This window comes from Macaca mulatta, chromosome 2, assembly GCF_049350105.2.
Source record: "Macaca mulatta isolate MMU2019108-1 chromosome 2, T2T-MMU8v2.0, whole genome shotgun sequence".
Taxonomy (NCBI): Eukaryota; Metazoa; Chordata; class Mammalia; order Primates; family Cercopithecidae; genus Macaca; species Macaca mulatta.
This window is the reverse complement of record NC_133407.1, coordinates 92,348,370-92,369,928: the sequence shown is the minus strand read 5'-3', so window position 1 is coordinate 92,369,928 and position 21,559 is coordinate 92,348,370. Positions and strand designations below refer to the sequence as shown.

General features: G+C 38.2%; 1 pseudogene; it reads right to left on the bottom strand.

The window, feature by feature from the left end:
* Nucleotides 1–4,550: 4,550 nt before the first annotated feature.
* On the bottom strand, nt 4,551–6,538 carry LOC144339442 (ralA-binding protein 1 pseudogene; annotated as a pseudogene).
* Between the last annotated feature and the right edge of the window lie 15,021 nt (nt 6,539–21,559).

Sequence of the window (21,559 nt, the reverse complement as noted above, 5' to 3'; positions counted from 1 at the left end):
AAAGATAAAGAACATTATATGTCATTGAAAGAGAATTAAACTGTAATAAAATAAAAGTTCTTGAGTACGGTTTGAAATAGATTTTAAGAGAATGGTTAAAAAATTTGCTGATCTTTTAATAGGTTTTAATTTTTTATTCCTAATCTACTGTTGTAAATAGTACCAGGAAAATCTTAGGTACCTCCCCATATTACTAATACTACCTATATGAGTCAAGTTTCAGTTTGACAAATAGATATGAATAAGTACATCCAATGGGTCTCATAGTGAATGAATCTCAGAAGTTTGTCCAGAGGCTTCCGCTAGCTTCCTGCATCTGCTCGTGCTGCCACTAGAGACTACTGCCTTCTTCCATTTCACCTTCCAAATAAGCCATAGTGCTTCTCATCATCAGAATTTTACTCAGATGGTTCAGGATTCTGGGAAACACAGTTCTGACTTTTCTGACTTCTTACTGTGATGTAGAGGCAATGTGGAGAGGTGCTGGCAACAATGCCCAGTAGACCACAGATTACCTTGCACACTATCTGTTCATCATTCAAATGTTTTTGAAAGTAGTTTTAATACACAATTTTATGTAAGTATCTGTTCACCTCAAAGATACAATAAACATCCTCTTCAGATCGAAAACAGGCACTTTTAGATATAGATTCAAAGATATAGATTCAAAATGACTTTGTCTCACAGTTGGGAGTAGCACTCTGGGGAAATATAGTACTTTTTTTTCCTTTCTATATCAGAGCCAGTGCTGACACTATGGAACACCTTCAGAGAGCACTCTTTGCTTTTTGCTTCATGCTCTGAGAGTTTCATGAACTGTGGTGAACTATGTTTTATTATGTTTTGTTGTGACAAACAAGACTGCAGGACCACAATGGAAGGGCCAACTTTTTTACCTTTTCTTTGTTAGGAAAAAGTTTAAGAACGAGAGATATAAATAGGCACTTACTTCAATTAGCAATGCCATTGTTGAGTCAAGGATGTTTAGAAAACAAAATTTATGGTTCATTTGTGAACTTCTTTTAACAGCGTACTTATTATCATGGATATAATTATTTTTGACTTTTAGAACTCTTAATATGCCAGGAAAAGTGTAATTTGTGTGTAATTTAAAAAATGATGCTCTGTATCAGGTATTAATATCTTCACTTTATAGATAACGAAAATTGAGGTTAACGTCACAGACAATAAGCGATATACCCTGGAAAAGAACCTACAGGGCTCCTGCTTTTAACCAATTACACGAGCATTTATAGTTAAGAGGAAACATACAGAAAGCTAGTCTAAACTGCATTTTTTATTTCAGTAAACTAAAAGCTAAAGAGCCAAAGTATCGTGCCTTTGGTTATACTGCTAACAGGAGAGTTGTAGGTATGACCCAGGTACAATAGCCAGGCTAGGATAAGCCAGGCTGCAGTAACAAACAGCCTGACATCTTAGTGGCTTTAATACAACAAAGGTTTGTTTCTTTCTTTTATAAAGTCTAGTAGGGGTCAGGCAGTCCTACCCTATGGAACATGGTATTTATTCTCCACCTGCTTTAAAATGCCTCAGATGGAAGTGATGCATTAGATTCCACTGGAGAGAATTAATCAAATTATCTTGGCTGGTCACAGTGGCTCACACCTGTAATCCCAGCACTTTGGGAGGCTGAGGTGAGTGGACCACCTGAGGTCAGGAGTTCAAGATCAGCCTGGCCAACATGATGAAACCCTGTCTCTACGAAAATTAGTGGGCGTGGTGGCACACACCTGTAACCCCAGCTACTTGGGAGGCTGAGGTGTGAGAATCTCTTGAACCTGGGAGGTGGAGGTTGCTGTGAGCTGAGACTGTACTATTGCACTCCAGTCTGGGTGACAGAGTGAGGCTCCATCTCAAAAAAAAAAAAAAAAAAAAAAAAAAAAATTCTTAACCTAACTATCAGGACAACAGGGCAAGTGTGGTCTTCCTACAGATGTGAACACACAACATCGTCCCTGCCATAGCAGGAGTCCTGATACCCAGTCCCATGCTTGCATCATGACACTAGTCTTCTCCTCCCTGTAGACGCTCTTCAGCTTTGACATTGGTTTGATAGTCAAGGTGTATTGTATATTTATATCTATAAAACTGCTCATTCTGGGTTTCTTCTTACTTTAAAAATATTAATTGGCTGCTTATAATGGGGGTGATTTTATTTTACACATTTCCACTTGACACAAGTAAAACATATGCAACATTCAACCTAATAAGTTAATTTATTCAAAATAGATGGGGGAGTCATCAGGCCTCAGAAACAGCTGAGGTTTCAAATTTATTTTTTTCTAGTTTTACAATGCAAATGGGCATGTACATATTTCATATCCCCACTTTCTCTTGAAAAATGTCACTTTGTAGCTCTGGCTACACAATCTTAGATGAAATATCTCTGAAAATATGTCATTGTAACACAGATGAGAATTTAACCAAGAATTGATATTCCCTATGTTACTCTTCAGAGAAAAACTACAACAAAAGCTGAACAATATATTTAGTATATGAAGTATAATGAATAGAAGACACATCATAATGCAAATAACTCAAATATATATTGCATAATAACTAAAAATAAAGGAGAAGATGTTGGCCATGCTCTACACTGATACCCAAGGATCATAAAATATGGTTGGACAGTTAAATATTATGAAACAATGGAGGCATCAAAGGGCTTAACTCAGCAGGCTTGTGGTATTCCAACCCTTCATATTTTAAATAAAACACTGCCCCTCAACTGGTTAATGGAAGATAAACTCTGAGGCTTTAGACTGTCTTGCCTGATAAGAGTGTCTTTATGTACAGGAGGCCTTGAACCACACCAGAGAGTTTATGTTAACAATGAGATTTGTGGTGAATATCTGTATTTTTTTCTTTTTCTTTTCCCCACTTGGCTGTTGAATGTATTTGCTTGATCAATAATGGTCCTGGAAAAAGTTAGTTAACCAATGCTGAGACATTTGTAATGAAATACTAATTTTAAAAATCCATGACACTTTGATAGAAATTAGAGTTTATACAAACAAAAAAGGCACCTTCGATATTGCCAGCAGCTATAAAGTGAATGTACTGAGACAGACAGGACAGAAAGAAGGCATTTGCGCATTTATATCTGATACCCAACCATACTTTCAGTCACCAGAATATCTTCTTTCCAGATTAAAAAAAATAGTATGCTGATTTCTATAACAAAGCTTTTATTCGTACAAAAATCAAGCAATGGCCAATGAGTCACAGCAGTACAATAGGTAGAGGTTTAAAAACTGCATCAAACAGGCGCTGAAAATAAATACTAGCTAAGAGGAGGAGGAGAGAGCTTTCCTGTGGGGTTTGTTTTTTCCCCCTTGAGTGCATGTGGGGTTTGTCTTCCAAGCCACGAGCCTGACCTGTCTTGTGGTGCTATTCACTCAACAGAGTGTGACTGCAGCACGTTGCCTCCAGGGTCCGGCCTCTCAGAAGCCTGAGAGCATCCATCTCGTCAGATGGACCAGAAACAAGAAAGTGGGGTGGGGTGAATCACAGCTATCACTCAAAGGAAAGGAATATTTTTCTATTGCTCAATCTTGTCAATTGGGAGTGCACCAGCAGATTCATTGAGACAATATGGATAATTTCAAACTTTTGTTTAAAAGCATGTATGTGGCTTATTCAGGAAAGGAGACGTGTACATTCTAGCCCAAGCAAGCAATCAGAGTCATTCTCTTTTTAAGGAAGGTCAGTCGTTTAAAAAGTTTCTAGTTTGAGCAACATCTTCTGTGAATCCTCTGTGGATGCACCAGGCCAAGGTGACTACCTTTGACCAACCCAGTGAGAAGGCCTTTGCTGGTCCCTGCAGTGAGGAACCGGTGGGAATGGGTGGCCTCTTCCCCACCAGCCTGTGTTGCTGGGGGCGGGTGGGCAGGCTCCACAGGCAGCCTCTGTCTGTGGCCAGACTAGGCCGTCCCGGTGACTCGGGCTTACTGACTGTGGTTCAGAACTGCAGAAGAAGAGAGTCAGGAGGGCGGGCCAGGGAACACACACCAGGCACCGCTCTGGCCAGTCAGAGAACAGGAGGCAGTTCCCCCACAGGAATTTGCACCGAGAAGGTGTGGAAGGCACAAGCAAGTGTGAAGGTACCAGAGATCCCAGAGGGCGCAGCTCGCATCGGCCACAGCAGGTGCAGTGCTGATCTGGTGCGGTTCCCCCCTTGAATGAGAAAGAGATCCTGATTCTGCTGTGATAAAGATTTCTGATTTAAAAAGAAACCACTCAAGGGTTAAAACAATTATTTTAAATTAACAAAGAAAATTAATCTCCAAATAAACTGACACTATCTGGAAAACTCATCTGTCCCTAAAGTCCACAACGCTTCCACTGCTTCGTCCTGTTATGGAACCTGAGCCTGATGCGAAGGAGTCAGACGTGTGACAGAGGAAGAGTCTGAGAAGAGAAGACACCTTTACAGAATGTACGGCAAGAAAGCCAGCCTGGCCCCCGGGTTACAGTAAGATGCACAGGTCCTTTCAGTTTCGCAGACTCCAGACAGCCACGCAGGCTGCTCAGATGGACGTCTCCCTCCTGTCCCTGCTGGGTGATGGCTTCACCAGCTCCTTGCCTGCCTTTGGCTGCCGTTTAGCCTCTTTTGGCCAGAGGACACCATCTCTGGGCAGCTGGACAGCACCCCGCGCCACTCAGGCTCCTGGTCCTCCTGGTCCTCCTGCACCTGCTGCTCAGCCTTGGGTCCCTGCATCTGGAGCAGCTGGAGCTGCACGTGCAGCTCCATGATGACCTCGCACTCCTCTTGAATTGCTTGATTCAAATGATTGTTCTTTGTTTCCAGCTCTTTGTTCTGTCTCTGTAAATATTCCAGAATAATCTGCAGCTCCTCCTCATCCTCACTCTATCTCTCGCTCTCAGAGGAGTACTCCTCAGTCTCACTTCAGCCGTGCTGCTGGCGACTCTGAATTTCAGCAATCTCGACTCTGAGGCGTCCCTCAGATGTCTCTTCTTTTTCTGAGGAAATCTGCCTGCCTAGAAACTGCTCCATGGTCAGGAGCTCCTCCTGTTCAGTCAGAATCTCATTCTCCCAAGCAAGGAGAATATTTATAAATTCTTAATTTTCATTCATCTCTTCTTTGGAAACACCCTCTTTTCAAAGACTGGCTATCTCTTGTGCAATCTTGGTTTCACACTCCTGTCTTTAAATTTCTCTCAGTTTTCTTTTGAGAGCTGTCAAAATTCTTTGGACTTTCCATAATCTTTCTTCTTTAGATAAATCCTTTTTCCCACCCTGCAGATATTGATATAAACAATTCAAAAGAAAACCCTGTCTCCTCATCTCCTCCTTGATGCCTGCCTGGGTCTCTGGCAGCATGGGCATTGTGGCCATGTTAGACCATCGCAGAGGTTTTGTCACTTGCTTTAGTACAGCATTTCCAAAGAGTTCTTGCACATGTGTGAAAAACACATGTGGGACTCCATTGCTGATCTGCACAGTTGGGCTGAGCACTATAGAAATGTTCTGTATATTCATTTTTGTTTCCAGTTCATTTGTGATGACATGGTCCATGTGCACAATGAGCCAAGAAATCAGAAGATAGTTACATTCTGGCAGTTATTTGAATAAATGCTGGTATTCATGAACTTTCTCAGTCTCTGTGGTCCTCCTATAAGCTTCTTCAAATCTCAGCATAAGCTCTTTAGTAAAGCAAGTTCTCTGGAAGTTCTCACAAATACTGCTTCAGCAAACTGGCTACAGTATTAGGCTCATATTCTTCCAAGCTGGTAGACTCCTCCTGGTCATAGGCTGCTTTTAGCTTATCCACCTTTGACTTAATTCCTGATACTCTGTAGATACCTTCGCATTTCATGCCATACATCTCTAAGCAATCTATACATTCACGGAAAACGACCAGCAGCCAAATGCCATCATACATCATGGTCCTCTCTATTGCATCAGCCAAAGGAATTCCAAAAATGGGTTTGAGATTTGGAACATCAATCGGAGGCACCTCTGGCTCCTGAATTGGCTTTTTCTTTTTCTTCTTTTCCTTCCACTGTTTAGCAACATCAGCTCCTGTCAAGTCTTTTGACTTCTTCTCTTTATGTTTTTCTTCTTTGTGCTTTTCTTCTTTATGCTTTTCTTCTTTGGGTTTCTCTTTTCCTTTAAAATCCTCCTCTTTCTTTTTAGAAAAGCTGGGCTTCTTGAAATCCCCAAGTGGATTCCCTTGGGCCTCTTCATTTTGGAAGGACTTTCTGCCTCATCTCCAGAGCTATCTTCCTGAAAGGCTGCATAGCCTTCCGTCCTCTTTTCCTTTTTCTTAAATTTTCCCTTTTTTCCCCCATGGTCTTTCTCATCATCAGGCACTATATCAGGAGGCTCATGGAGGATGTCATGGGGAGGTGAGGGCTGGCCAGTGCAGTACAATCCAGGAAACTTAGTAGGACTGATCTCTTCAGAGCTGGGGGTCTGGGTAAATCTGCTGCCATGCTCCATCCTGTGGTGTTCACTGGGGCTGCTGGTGGGGGGCAGGAAGCACTCGGTCATGCTGATGCCCTGATAGGAAGGGACAAGGTCTTCTCTGTTACCTATCTATCACACTCTGCCTGCTGCACTTCATACCTCCATGACTGACCACACCAAAAAAATCTCTTTGATACTGTGATGATGAATACTGAGTGTCAACTTGATCGGACTGAAGGACACAAAGTATTTATCCTGGTTGTGTCTGTGAGGGTGTTGTCTAAGGAACTTAACATTTGAGTCAGTGCCCTGGGAAAGGCAGACCCACCTTTAATCTGGGTGGGCACAATCTAATTAGCTGCCAGCGAGGCTAGAATATAAGCAGGCAGAGGCTGGGCACAGTGGCTTACGCCTGTAATCCCAGCACTTTGGGAGGTGGAGGCAGGCACTCATGAGGCCAGGAGATCAAGACCATCCTGGCCAATATGATGAAAGCCCGTGTCTACTAAAAATACAAAAATTAGCCAGGCATGGCGGTACACTCCTGTAGTCCCAGCTACTCGGGAGGCTGAGGCCAGAGAATTGCTTGAACCCGGGAGGCGGAGGTTGCAGTGAGCCGAGATCACGCCACTGCAGACCATGGTCCAGCTTGGGCAACAGAGCGAGACTCTCCATTTCAAAAAAAAAAAAAAAAAAGAAGAAAAAGAAAAAGAATATAAGCAGGCAGAAAAATATGAAAAGAAATACTGGCCTAGCCTCCCACCCTACGTCTTTCTCCCATGCTGGATGCTTCCTGCCCTCGAACATTGGACTCCAAGTTCTTCAGTTTTGGAACTCAGACTGGCTCTCCTTGCTCCTCAGCCTATATATATATATATATATATATATATATATATATATATATATATATGTGTGTGTATATATATATATATGTATATATGTGTGTGTGTGTGTGTGTGTATATATATATATATATCTCCCATTAGTTCTGTCCCTCTAGAGAACCCTAATACAGATACTAAGTCTCTAGTGAGCTTCTCTGTTTGGCAATACATTGCACAGATGGTCATACATTGTTGCTGGGAGAATTAAGTACTGTCTATACTACACCACTGTTAAAGAATATACTCTCATACCTGGTTTCTTCTGGACTCTGCCCTATGTGTCTTTTACTTTTGCTGATTTGTATCTGTATCGTTTCACTTCAGTAAACCACAACCATGAATATAACAGTTTTCTGGGTTCTGTGAGTTCTTCCAGCAAATCATGAAAGCTGAGGGTAGTCTTGATAGACCCAAAAATGTAGGGTGAATAAAATTTCATCAACTGAAAAAACTTTCCAATCCAATTATGAGATATTGTCATAATATTTCAAATATTTGCTTAATGTTTAAAAAACTTTAAAAACTTCAAGTTTAAAAAACTTTCCGATATTTGTACTATTTGCTATAGAAATTCAGAAGAGGTAAAAATCACTTTAAGTTATAGGGGTCAAGAAGGGTTTTATGGAAGAGTCTGGACATTGAGCTGGTTTTCAAAAGGCACAGGAGAGGAGAAAAGACAGAGCAGGGTGAGAAAAATGTCCTCCAGGGTCAGAGGGCAGTAAATAGAACACTTTGGGTGAAGTGTGAATTTGAGGAAGGAAAGTACAAAGCTAAGATTGGCAATGGAGGCTGCAGCCAAATTATAGAGGGTTTTGATGTTGCTGTTGTTTACCATAAAATTAAAACCCAAACCTTCAGTAAATTTAAGCTAATTAAATTTCAGAAAGTTTCTGTTTGGGGATGACCCCCTATAGAGGGTTTCCATATGTTCCTAAATTCTAATCAAAAAGTGAGTCTACTGCCAGAAAACGTCACTGTAATAATAACCTTGTGGGGTTCCACACATATCCCCTTTCGGTGATGTCCACATCAAATTTACACAATTTATAACTGCAAAATTGAGTTGTCTTCAGCCAGAAATTGAATGTTCCACCTGTCATCTGAAAATCCAGCTGTGTTCTTTTGGATCATTGTAACATCACAGTAATAAAGGTTTTGCAATCAGAATTTAGCTCACAATTTTGGTAACGATTCATCATGTAAAACTGTCTCCAGCTCAGCCTCCCTGCGGTTTCACTGGTCCTAAAACCCCCAAAACTGCTGTTGTCTTGAAGACATGTAGCCCTAAATACATACTGTTATCGTCAGGAGTCGGGGAAGATGAGGTTGCAGTGGATGGAATTTATAAAGAGAAGGTGTCAGGTTTATCCAAAGGTGTCAATTATAGAGGGGCATGAAACTTTGTATGGGTGTTCAATAGTTATAACCATGGGTAAACCACCATACATCATTTTCACAACAGAATATTATACAAACCAGCCCACTTCCTTTCCCCCCAGCCCTATAAAGACAACGTTTTAAGAATGGCATGTATTGTTTTGTTTTAAGGGTGTATCTTCCATCAGGAGTGGAAAATAAAGGCACTCTGTATTTGTTGGTTCTTTAGTTTGGTTCAATGCAAAATTCAGGCCTTTGGCCATATTAGTGTACACACTAATTTTCTCACATACTCTATGTGTATGTAAGAGTACTCTAGAGTATATGAGCATATTCTCATATACTCTATTTCACATTTAAAAAATCATCTGTACTCAAATTATATAAATACTTTATCCAGTTTCTACTTAATATCTGGTAGGCATGAGCTTTTAGTATGGCTGAAATTGAGCCTCTTATTCCCCTTTCTCCAAAATCATATACTTTCCATATGTCCCTTATCTCAATGTCACCAATATCCACCCAGACTTCTAAGTCAGACATGAAATCATCGTGACATTTCCCACTCCTTCATTCTTTACATGCAATTAATCACCAAGTCCCAGCTAATTTACTGCCTGAAAACTTCACCTTCCTGTTCACTTTTTTCTGTCCTACCCATATTCCTTAGTTCCTCACATAAGTTACTGAAATAACCTCTTTACTGGTTTCTCTGTTTCTCATCTTCTACCCTCTGATGATTTTCTTTTTGAAAATGCATCATAAAATGTTGTACCAAATGTTGTACATGATGGTTGAGGAAGATTTTTTCTGCCATCTTCCCACTCCTCCTTGTCTAGCTCAATCTTGGAAAAGTCCTGTAGTTGGAAAGAAGAAAAACTTTAACAGGAACATTTTGTGAGAGGTGAGGGACCTCTGATATTGACATGTTATGTTAGAGATATCTGGGTGGAAATACTGAGTAGGTGGTGATTCATGAATGTAATTTAAGGCTGGCAGTATATATTTGGAATTCTTTAGAATATTAGTGGTATCAAAACCCATGAGTTGGATGAGGTCACAAGGAAAAAATAGAAAGAAAAAAAAGGAGAGGTTCAAAGACAGACTGGGGGCCTTCCGATGTTTAGAGGATGGGAAGATGAACAAAAACAACAGAGAAGACTGAGAAGGAGCTTTCAGAGAGATGGAGAAAAACCCAGGCTAGAATCGTGTCCTGGAAGCCAAGTGAGGAGAGCACCAAGGCGGCTGACTGATGGCTTCTATGACATAGTGGTGAAGGGGAAGTAGGATTAGGATGGAAAACTAACCACTATACTTAACAACATGAAGGTCATTGGTGACCTTTCCATTTCTGTAAAGTGGTGGGCACAAAAACCAGGTTTGATCAGGCTGTAAAGACAAGCAGAGAGTAGTTGAGGGTAGAGAATATAGGCAAGGAGAGGAGTTTTGCTCTAAAAGAAAAAGAAGGCCAGGTGCAGTGGCTCACGCCTGTAATCCCAGCACTTTGAGAGACTGAGGTGGGTGGCTCATCTAAGGTTAGGATTTCGAGACCAGCCTGACCAATATGGTGAAACCCCATCTCCAGTAAAATTACAAAAATTAGCCAGGCGTGGTGGCACACACCTATAGTCCCAGCTACTAGGGAGGCTGAGGCAGGAGAATCACTTGAACCTGGGAGGTGGAGGCTGCAGTGACCCAAGATCGTGCCACTGCACTCCAGGCTGGGTGACAGAGTGAGACTCTGTCTCAAAAAAAGAAAGAAAGAGAGAGAGAGAAAGAGAGAAAGAAAGAAAGAAAGAAAGAAAGAAAGAAAGAAAGAAAGAAAGAAAGAGAAAGAAAGAAAGAAAGAAAGAAAGAAAGAAAGAAAGAAAGAAAGAAAGAAAGAAAGAAAGAAAGAAAGAAAAATAAGGTAGATGCTGGAGATAGAAGTGAACTCCAGGAGGATTTTTAAGGTAAGAGATGTTTACATGCTACTGAGCAAGAGAAAATTGATGACACAGGAAAGAAAGAGGATAGTGACTGAAGTAATCTTTTTGAGTAACCAAGAGGCGATTAGATCTGGCACACAAGTGGAGGGGTTGGATTTATTTAAGAGTGTGGAGAGTTTTTCGAAATTCACAGGAGAGAAGGCAGAGTATGTGGCACAGATGTTGATAGGTAGACGTAGTGGCAGAAGCTTGTAGAAGTTATCTTCTGGCTGCTTCAATTTCCTCAGGAAAATAGAAAGCGAGGTCATCCACTGAGAGTGAAGTATTGGAAACTTTGAAAGGTCCCCTTCTCAATGAAGTCTTTCCTCCTCAACGTATCTAAAATCCAGTCCCCTGAGCACTTATCACTAATATTCTATTTTGCTTACTTGTCAGATTTGCCATTTCCTCACCAGAACTTGAACTCCATGAAAGTAAGGTTTTATGTCTGATTTATTTACTACTGCAACAGCAGAACCTACAATACTGACAGGTAAATAGGTGTTAAGTTAATTAATGGAAGCATTTTTGTGATGATTAGAATGGAGTGCATTGGGCTTTTTAGTACAAAAGTAAAGGAAGCATCTTTCTATCATAAAAGAGTAACTAAAAAAGCTATGGAACTTGCAGGACGTATTGTCTTAAGAGTGGGGAACAATCAGACTGGTGAGTGATTTTGAAGGAAAAGGGGGAAAATAAGGTTGGTTTTTACTGGCACCCCCATGAGTCCAGCTTATTTAACAAGTTGGTTATAATATCCCATCTGTTTCAGGAAACTGGAGCAGCTTTACATACCTGAAAGTTTTCTATAGCTTGGAGAAAATAGTTTTAGACTGCGTGTGGGTCAGACAATTATGAATGTTGAGTCGTCTTCTTTTTCACAATGCGTAGCAAAAGCTTCAGGTTCAGCAGCTGACAGTATGACAAATATAGGACTGGTGGCCAAAGGGAAATGAATCTTAATAAAACATTAAAATCCATGATTTTATGGCATACATTTTGAACTGCTATGCTTCTCTGCCAAAATTTAGCCCACGCCACAGGAACTAACTTATACACAAACATATTTTGAACATAGCTCTATTAATAATAGTTTCCAGTTCAAAAAAAAAAAAAAAGAAGAAAAAGAAGAAGGAAAGAAATGCATCAAGTGACGAGACACCATGTAGTTAGGGGACACATGAACTGGAGTCAGAGACAGAAATTCTTGTCATATGTTAAAGTGTGAGTACACATTCATGCTTTAAAAAACCTATCACCATTTTTCTGGCAGTGTGCTATCATGAACCAATAGAAAGGACTAGGCATGAGAATCAAACAGACTTGTATTTGAATCTTTATCAGTCAGGATCTGTCAGAACAGAGAAACCAGCCAAGGTGTTTTCTTTTTTCTTATCTATTTTTAATTCTAAATAATTGTAATGCAGAAAATTGTTTACACCATTGATGAAAGGTCTGAGGGAGCTGATGGAAAAGAAGGCAGGTATGGGCAATTCAGAGATTAGCAAGAACAAGGAGCTATGATAACTTCTAGGCATATGCGGCAAGAAGGAGGTGGGTTATCAGAGCCCTGAAGCTGAGACCATCTAATGGGAGCTACAACTATAGTTAGACCAATTAGACCTGGAGCCAGAAAGGAGCTGGAGCTGCTTCTGGAAAGGTTAGCCCAGGCAAAACAAAAAGTGGGAGGAATAGCTTATCTTGTCTTCTTGCCTCCAGTCTCCTCTAGGTCCCAACCCTCCTACCCCTTAGAACCCACAAAGGAACCTGGGAATTGTAGTTCCTGCAATGGAGAGCAGGACAGGGAGAGGCAGAGAAGGTATCTAAGAACAAAGAAACCTCTCAGAAACTCTATTCAACCTTTTATCAGCTGTGAATCCTTGAGTGATTGTTTTAACATTCAGAATCTATTTCTTTATCTGCAATGTGAGAAAAGGGGTGTCTACCTCATAGGAGTTTTTGTAATTCCAAATGCAATAAATGTATGCACAGTGCCTGGTTCAGAGTGGAAGCTGAAAACATGCCATTTCCCCTTTCCCATTTAGAAATATTCCTTAAAGCTTTGTTTGCCTAGAGAAATGAAGTAACTAATGATTCTGAAGAGAACTTAGCCACCAAATCTTATTTTCAGCAGTGCTTTAATTTTAATAATCTTCATCAAAAGCAGCACAGAACCCAAAAATGATTCAAAGAGGCAATCACTCAAAGCTCACATGTATCTAGAATTGTTTATTTGAAATCTTTGTCAGTTCTGGGGGGCCCCTGACAAGATAGTGTTTGTGGTAATGGCCACAAAATCAATGAAGTGTTTCTAGAAGAGACAGAAGGCAATAGCCCTTGATCTTTGCTGCTAAAATAAGATGTATTTTTTGTAGATCTAGAAAAAGATCTTTCTATATCTAGAAAAAGATCTATGAAAAATGCAGAAAAATAGAAATAGATGGGGTTTTAAATAGAAAAATAGAACAAGAGGGGTTTTAATAGCTGCACTGAAATCTTAAGGGAGACATGTCTTTTGACAATAAAACCTACTCTCAAGGTTAGGAAAAGTGCATACAAAAGCGTACATGAGGAAACACAGTGAAACCTCATTTATTTAGTTTGACCTAATTTGAAATTTGGGATAACTTGGTCTTGGAAAGATTTAAGTTCCTGCTGAAGAATCTAATTAATTCAATTCAGCAAGCTCTTACTGAGCTCCTACAGTTGCTTCTGACCTGGTGCTGGGATCAGGATGAAAACTCATAACACCTATAACACTGTCTTTGCTTTCAAGGTGTTTGTTTCTTGCTGTTTGTGTAAATTATGATTCTAAGAGCCAACTTAATTTATTTAATTAAAAACTTGAAGCAAATTGCAAAAATCAATACAAATAATTTTTATCTCTTCATTAAAGCAGGTTGTGTGGAACTGTTATTTTGCTTAAAGAGGTAATCACAAATAGAAAAAAATGTGAATTTCTTTGGCAGATAGTTTCGGGACCAAAATCCAACTTTGTCACACACTAGGGTGACTTTGGACAAGCCACCAACTTGTGGATAATATCTTCTCCGTAGTATTGCCATGGTGGTTAACTAAGGAAATATGTGAGAGGGTTTGGCCCACTGCCTGGTTCTAATTTGTAAGAAACATTTGAGGATTCCCTTTCTTCCTTTCTCTTGGAAATGCTTCACCTTTTAGCAACAAATTTTAGTTATCCAGTCACTGGAGAGTAATATAAAACTAGTTAAATTTTTTTTTAATTTCAAAATTATTTATAATCAGCCATGTCCTATCTAGAGTTTACTTGAATAAAAAAGAGTTTTGTTTTGTGTTTTTGACTTATATACAAGAAAGCACAATCGAGGGTACAGGGAGATCAGTTTTTCTCCTGATGACTGGACTATTAGATAATTTCTCTCTTTCTCTAGGAAACAGAAACAATATTTCCTCCCTAGAGCCACCATTGCTGTATTTTTGGTATATTTTTCTTTTAATAGGCAGTTTTCTTTATGGAATTGAATTAATGCTATATATAATATGTACTTGGTAGCCTACCTTTTAGGGTGATTGTATATTATAAGTATTTTCCCATGTCATTAAACACTCTGCAAAGCACAATGTTCCATTGTAAAGAAGTGTCAACATTATGTAAATATCCTCTTACCATTGGGCCCTTGCTTAAGTTTCATTTGCTTTATTATAAATAACACTATAAATATATCTTGATGCTTGAATATAGACCCATGTTATTGGACTGTTTCCTGAAAATAGACACCTAATCATACATAATAGGTCAAAGTTAATACATGTTAAAGAAGCACTTGATAACAAATATCCACTGAGTGCATTGGCCTGTGAATTATAATTTTTTAAAAAATTAAACTTTTAAAGGAACTTTAAGGAACAAAATAATGTATATGATTATTTCAGCTTTCAGTTGTTTCAATAATAATGAGATTGGAGAATTTTAAATATTCTTGGTGGCCATTTGAATTTCTTATTTAGCAACTTGCTTGTGATACAGCAAATTTTTCCATTTCCTGTTTCTTGAACATTTTCTATGCTCCAGATATTGGAACAAGGTATATAGATATTCATAAAATATTATGCCTATCTTTGAGGAATTCTACATATCAAAGGAGAGAGGGAAAATACAGTGTCATAAGATCAGTAATGAAAACATAGAAATTTGCAGTCATAATAAAGTATGATTAATCTTTGAGACTGAAGTGGTTTTTGAAGGATGAATGGGAATTTTCCAGGGAGATAATTAGGGAAGGGCTTTTCAGTCCAGAAAGTTAAGAGCATGCACAAAGTCTAGAAGTTTGGAGGAGCAAATATGCAGGAACTAAAAGTAGTTAGCAACTGCTGGCTATAAAATGGGTTAGGAGAGGATCAAGTGGGAAGAGAGGAAGGTGGGAAGATGGAGAAGTTTGCAGGAACCAGATGGTGCAGAACCTTGTATTTCATGCTGAGCAGTATGACTTGACCCAAACAGTGATGTGTAGCCACTGAAGTCAGTCTTTTTATTCTAATAATTTCTGATTTTGTAGCTAAAGAAGTAGATGGCAATTTAAGATTTTTAAATGTCTCATCTTAAACCAGAACAATCTGTTTATACTTTTGCTATGCTAAACATGCTATGGAAAAACCAACACTGATTATGTGATGTTACCTTGGAGATGTGAAAATTATTTTAAGAAGCAGGCTGATTGCCTTGTCCATAGCTCAATCCCACCAGGGCCCAATTATTTCCCTGATATCACACACATCCTTCATCTATTTAGTTCTGGGAAATGGTGACATTTTTCATGCCACAGCAAAATTATATGTGTTTTAACACTGTCAAGCAATTTGCATTTTACACAGATTCAACATCCATATCTTTTTCAAGCCATTGCATGCCATTTGATTTAGGAAAGTCATTAAGCCATATTGCATAATTTATATGTTAAAGTTTAAAATACAGATGTTAATTTGATAGCTAACCATTACCTTCCCTCTGAAGGTCAAACAGTCCCAAGTGGCCTCAGGTCAAACTCTAGGGACCTTCTCTTTTTCAGTAGTTCTTTCAGCACTGCAAACACAACCATATTGGCAAGTGAGCCTTGAATGGCAGAATTGTGTGGAATTATTTAAATAACAACTGAAGTCAAATTACTTCCATGCACTTCTTAAAAATAAACTTTTTTACTGATGTACAACATATATACAAAAAAATACAAAGAAGTATATAGCTAGATGAGTTATCACAGAATAAGTACTCCCTGTAATCACCACCCAAGTCTCAAAATAAAATATTACCAGCACCCCAGAAGCCTCATTCATATCTATCCTCCACCTCCCCATCAGTTTGATCTTTCTTCTTCCCACAGGTAATCATTATCTAATTTCCACTACCATAGATTACCTTCTCTCATTTTGGGTTATTTTAGTATTATTGTTTTGTACCTGGCAATATTAGTTCAATTTATTCATATTGTTGTAAATATACCACAATTTATAAGTTCACTTTATTTTTCATAGACTTGGGGGATGTTTGGGGCTATCATAAATAATATGGCTACAGATATTCTTAACACATGGTTTTTGGTGTGCGTATGTCTGCATTTCTGTGGGATGCATTTCTAGAAGTGGAAATGTTAGATCATGCAAATAAGCATGCTTATTTTTAACTTTAATAGGTACTACCAAATAGCATTCCAAAGTGTTTGTACAATTTTGATTCTTATCAACAGTGTGTATATCTCCCCTAGATCCACACCAATACATTATTCATTTTTGTTTTAGACATTCTGTAAGGTATATATCTTATTTGGTTTTAATTTATATTCCTCATATGACTAAGTTGAACATCTTTTTATATGTTTACTGATTCTTTGGATATTCTTTTTAGAAAGAGGCTGTTTTAGTCTTGAACTCACTTTTTTTTTTTTTTTTTTTTCGGAGTCTCGCTCTGTCGCCCAGGCTGGAGTGCAGTGGCGCTATCTCGGTTCACTGCAACCTCCGCCTCTCGGGTTCATGCCATTTTCTTGCCTCAGCCTCCCTCCCAAGTAGCTGGGACTACAGGAGCCCGCCACCACGCCCGGCTAATTTTTTGTATTTTTAGTAGAGACAGGGTTTCACCGTGTTAGCCAAGATGGTCTCAATCTCCTGACCTCGTGATCCACCCACCTCTACCTCCCAAAGTGCTGGGATTACAGGCGTGAGCCACCTCGCTCGGCCTAACTCACTTTTTATTGCGTTAATCTTTTAATGATTGGTTTATTGAAGGAGTTTTATATATTCTGGATACTAGTCCTTTGCATATTTTGAGAATATTTTGTGAACATCTTTTTATATGTTTATGGATTCTTTGGATATTCTTTTTAGAAAGAGGTTGTTTTAGTCTCGAACTCACTTTTTATTGCATTAATCTTTTACTGATTGGTTTATTGAAGGAGTTTTATATATTCTGGATACTAGTCCTTTGCATATTTTGTGAACATTTTGTGAACATCTTTTTATATGTTTATTGATTCTTTGGATATTCTTTTCAGAAAGATGCTCTTTACTGATTGATTTATTGAAGGTGTTTTATATATTCTGGATACTAGTCCTTTGCGTATTTTGCAAATATATTTTTCTAGTATGTGGTTTGTTCTTAACGCCCTTCATGGTGTCATTTGATCAACAGAAACTTAATTTTAACGTAGTCCAGTGAATTTTTTTCCTTCATGGTTAGTGGTTTTTTGTACTTTGCAAGAGTTGTCTTCACATCCTATCTGTGTACTTTGAAAGGGAGTACTGAATAGCTTATTTTTTTCCTCAGAACGTTTACTTACCTTTTTGTTGTTTGTAACCAATTGGAGATTAACATGGGCAAGTTGCTTTTGCAGACACCAGGACCCTTGGGTCTGCACAAACTCAGATTGATTTGTTTCTTTAAAGAATGTTTGTTTGAATTCAATCATTTTGAGAACCAGACTCTTTGTAGCCATTTAGTCTATCAATGCCATCTCTCAACCAGCATCATGGAGAAATCAGATATCTTCAGTTCATACCTGACCATCTAATTTGTCTCATAAGGAAGGAGAGAAAGAGTAAGGGGTTATGCCTATGAAGAATAACTCCCATAGCAAAGTCATCTCTCATTCTATTGCCAGCAGTGGGGTATGTGAGACAGGCTCCAAGTACCAAAACCACTTGTAAGAAGGGGTGTCAGGTGAGCACATCCACTTGTGTTTTCAGAGAAAGGTGGGCCTGAATTGAATATCAGGAGACTTGCTGAAGAACTAGAAGGAGATTTGGGCCAATCCAACAGGGAGGGAGTGGCTGTAATTTCCTATGGCTGGGCTTAAATATGTTTCTGGAGCAAGTCACATGAGGAGAACAACGTCTTGGAACATATCTGGAAATACTCATTGTCAGATACTTTCCCCTGCATAATTTTTTCTTATTACATAAGAATATATATTACATATAGAATTACATAAGAATATATATTACATATAAAATTAATAGTCATTTTAAACATGACCATAATGTTAAAAAAATATGACTCTTCCTCAATCTCTCATAAACAAGAAAGTACTTTGTATTTCTGAGAGTTCTGTTTCTATGAAAAGGGTATTAGCATTGTGCTTCCCTAAGTACAGTAGGAAAATGTGTGATTCTGTTTTTTCTTCCTCATTAGAGATTGTTATTAATAGTCTTCTAGAGGCACTAACACTATTTCTTGTCAGAAAGGAGAAGGCCAATGAGTAAAATAGCTCTGCTTTTCCCTGCCCCTGGCCTTCTACAGAATACTGTTCCTCTTGCAGGAAATGTGGTCCTATAATCCTGTCTGGCCTTAGTTGGCAGTCGTTCTCCACATTGGTAGCCAAATGGTAGTATGTCTTCTGTGTCTTTTATCAGGCAAAGCAACCTTTATGAGTCTGTGGGCCTCCAAAGGAAAGACTGGTCAAGCAACTATCTGGTACTCTTGGTCAGAATGCTTGGCCACTCTTTCCTGTGTGGCCATTAACGTAAAAAGAGCTCATTGTGTGTACACTGCCTGACACTCCTCACACTCTGTTTAGTTATATTCACCTGTGCCCCATACTAGGCTCTGAGTTCCCTGAAGTCAGGGATCTCATATTTTCACTTGGGTTAGCAGCTCCTATACCAATTCCTAAAGTATTTGAGCTGGCACTCAAAATATGTTTACTGATTGATGTATGATGACCTTAAAAAGGCGCTCTGAAAGAAACAAAATATCTTACAGATTAATGCTGAGCTCTTTATAGCTAATTTATAAGTTCATTTCAGATCTTTTCAAATATCTCCCCCCAATATTCTACTAACACTTCTCTGGACACACACTAATAGAGGAAGAAACTGAATTTTTTAAGCCTTTTTAATAGAGAAAAAGAACATTAATTTGCTTTCAACAGATTTCAAATTTGTGAAAATTTAGTTAAGGACTGATCTTAAGTTTAGTAAATATGCCTTCAAAGATGGTACCTTTTAATTTTGTATTGTAGGTGAGAACATTTAAATTATTCAGAAGATGAATATTTTTCCTATTAGTTTAGAGAAAAGATATACATTAAGTTTATAAAATAAAAATGTAAAATAAAGTTTATAGAAGAAAGAGGGAAACCAAAGTCTTCTGTTAAATAACATTTTTCTAGTTGTTAGCTTATATCCTTGAAAACAATAGGACAATTTCAGAATCTTTTGGATATCTCAGATAACATAAACAGATTTCAACCAGTAAATAATAATGAATTTTTATGTAATGAATTGATCTTTAAAGTAGAATTCTACCATTAGTTAGCTGTGTGGCTTTAAGCAACTTGACCTCTATAACCCCAACTTCTTCATGTGAAAAATGTAATTACTCTAAGAATTATATGGAGAAAAATATATAATACCTGGCCCAGTGTGCCATGTAGTGCTAGTAGAAGATATTATAATTATACTAACATGATCCAAATTAGGCTGTTTTATGTCATCTAAGTTTTCCTACATATGATTATGATTACAATTATATTCTCAAGTCTGGGAAAAGATAAACAATGCCTTCCTATTTTTAAGTGTTAGAGTCCATGATATACTAATTTGCCCTATGAGCAGACATTTGTTTGTTGCTGCTATTATTTTTATTTATTTATTTATTTATTTATTTATTTATTTATTTATTTTTGTCTAACAGGTATCCTTCCCTTTGGGAATTTTTGTTTTGTTTTTGGTATGGATCAGATGGGCTCAACCCTGCCACCTTACCCCTTATCCACAGGTATGAGTTCAGTATCCAGATTTCATTCAACAAGAATAGCATGTCTCCTTGCTTATTGGTTCAGTGATGGATTCATAATCCAAACAAGGCCAATCAGAACCTTCCCTGTTATGTGTGTGATACAGGGACATTGGGAGAAAGTATGACTCTGTTCTTCTCAAATCAATAGCTAGCATAAACTAGAACTGCTGACAGCCATCTTCTATGGCTGCATGGAAGTGACTATCTAAAGGAAGAGAAAATTAAACCAAAACACAGGAAAAAGAGAAGTGAGACCTGGAGAGATAGAAATAAACCCTGGATCAAACCATTGACATTCTATTTATACTGGGCACTACATTCCTTTTTTTTTTTTTGTACTTAAGACATAAATTGTTATTCTGTAATTTTCAATACAGAGGTTCTTTACTAATACACCTCAAAGCAGCAAGAAACTGAGGCAGTGGAAGATAAAAGTAAAACAAAAACCTTGATGATCAGTACAATTATTCTGAATTAAATATTCATATTCCAGAACAACTTTTAATTTTATTAACGTACATCCTCATGTAACTATGGAAGAATTCAGCCACAAATATCCAAACTCACAAATATTCATTCTTTTCATCAATAGTTCCAAGTTATAAAAAATGTATTTATAGATAGTGACTCTGATATTAGGAGGAAAAAAAAATTGGCTCTGCTCTTTATCCTCTAAATTTGGTATTTCCTATCCCAAATTTACAAACAGAATAAATGGATCTTTCCTCTTTCTTTCCACTGATTCCCAAATAGCCCACTCCTTCAAACGTGTATCCCATTCAATATCTTAAAATTCTCAGTAGTCTTTGGATTCAAAGTTCAAAACCAAGTGAAACTGAAAATTCTCAAGAGGGGACAATAATGTGATGGAAAGGAAAAAATGTTACTGTTATTCCTGCCATGGATAAAAGTAGAGCCTCCTCTCTTACATTCATGTAAAATTGTTTTTGTTTCTATCTTCTCTATTATAGCCTGAGTTATATATTAGTCAGGAACTAATATATTCAAAGTCTTGGTGACCAATATTATTCTAGGATTAGAGGATCACCCACCTTCTAAAAGTCTTTCTTCTTGTCCATGTTTTTCTTTAGAATACTTCCAATTAATGTTTAATGTGTGTTCTCAGAGACTGTCTTCCCAGCTGCAAGATGATGGACACTGCTTACTTCCTCTTTTGCTTGCTACTTACCTCCCACCCCAATGACATGTGGCAATAACAGGTCCTTTTCATTATCTACTGACTCCAATTTTTTTCTTTTTCCCTTGTTAACAAAATTCTGACCTTGTTCAGAATAGTAATGTTCTCACATTCACAGGGATGAGCAGTTGATTGGTCAATGCCAGTTATGGCAGACTTCTTTCCAGCTGTCTTAGCTTTTCAATAGCCAAATGTGGTCATGTGACACTGCTGTAGCCAATGTGACTCAAGTGTCAGTTGACTCTGAATTGGTTCTGGGAAGGCTTCTGATCCTGATGGAAAGAGATACACTCTGTTGTGAGCCCTCCCATTTCTTCCTTCTTCCTGGCTTAGACATGAATTTGAAATATAAACAGCAGCTGACATATTGCAATATGAGGTATGGACATGAGGATGAAAGCCATAATGCTAAAA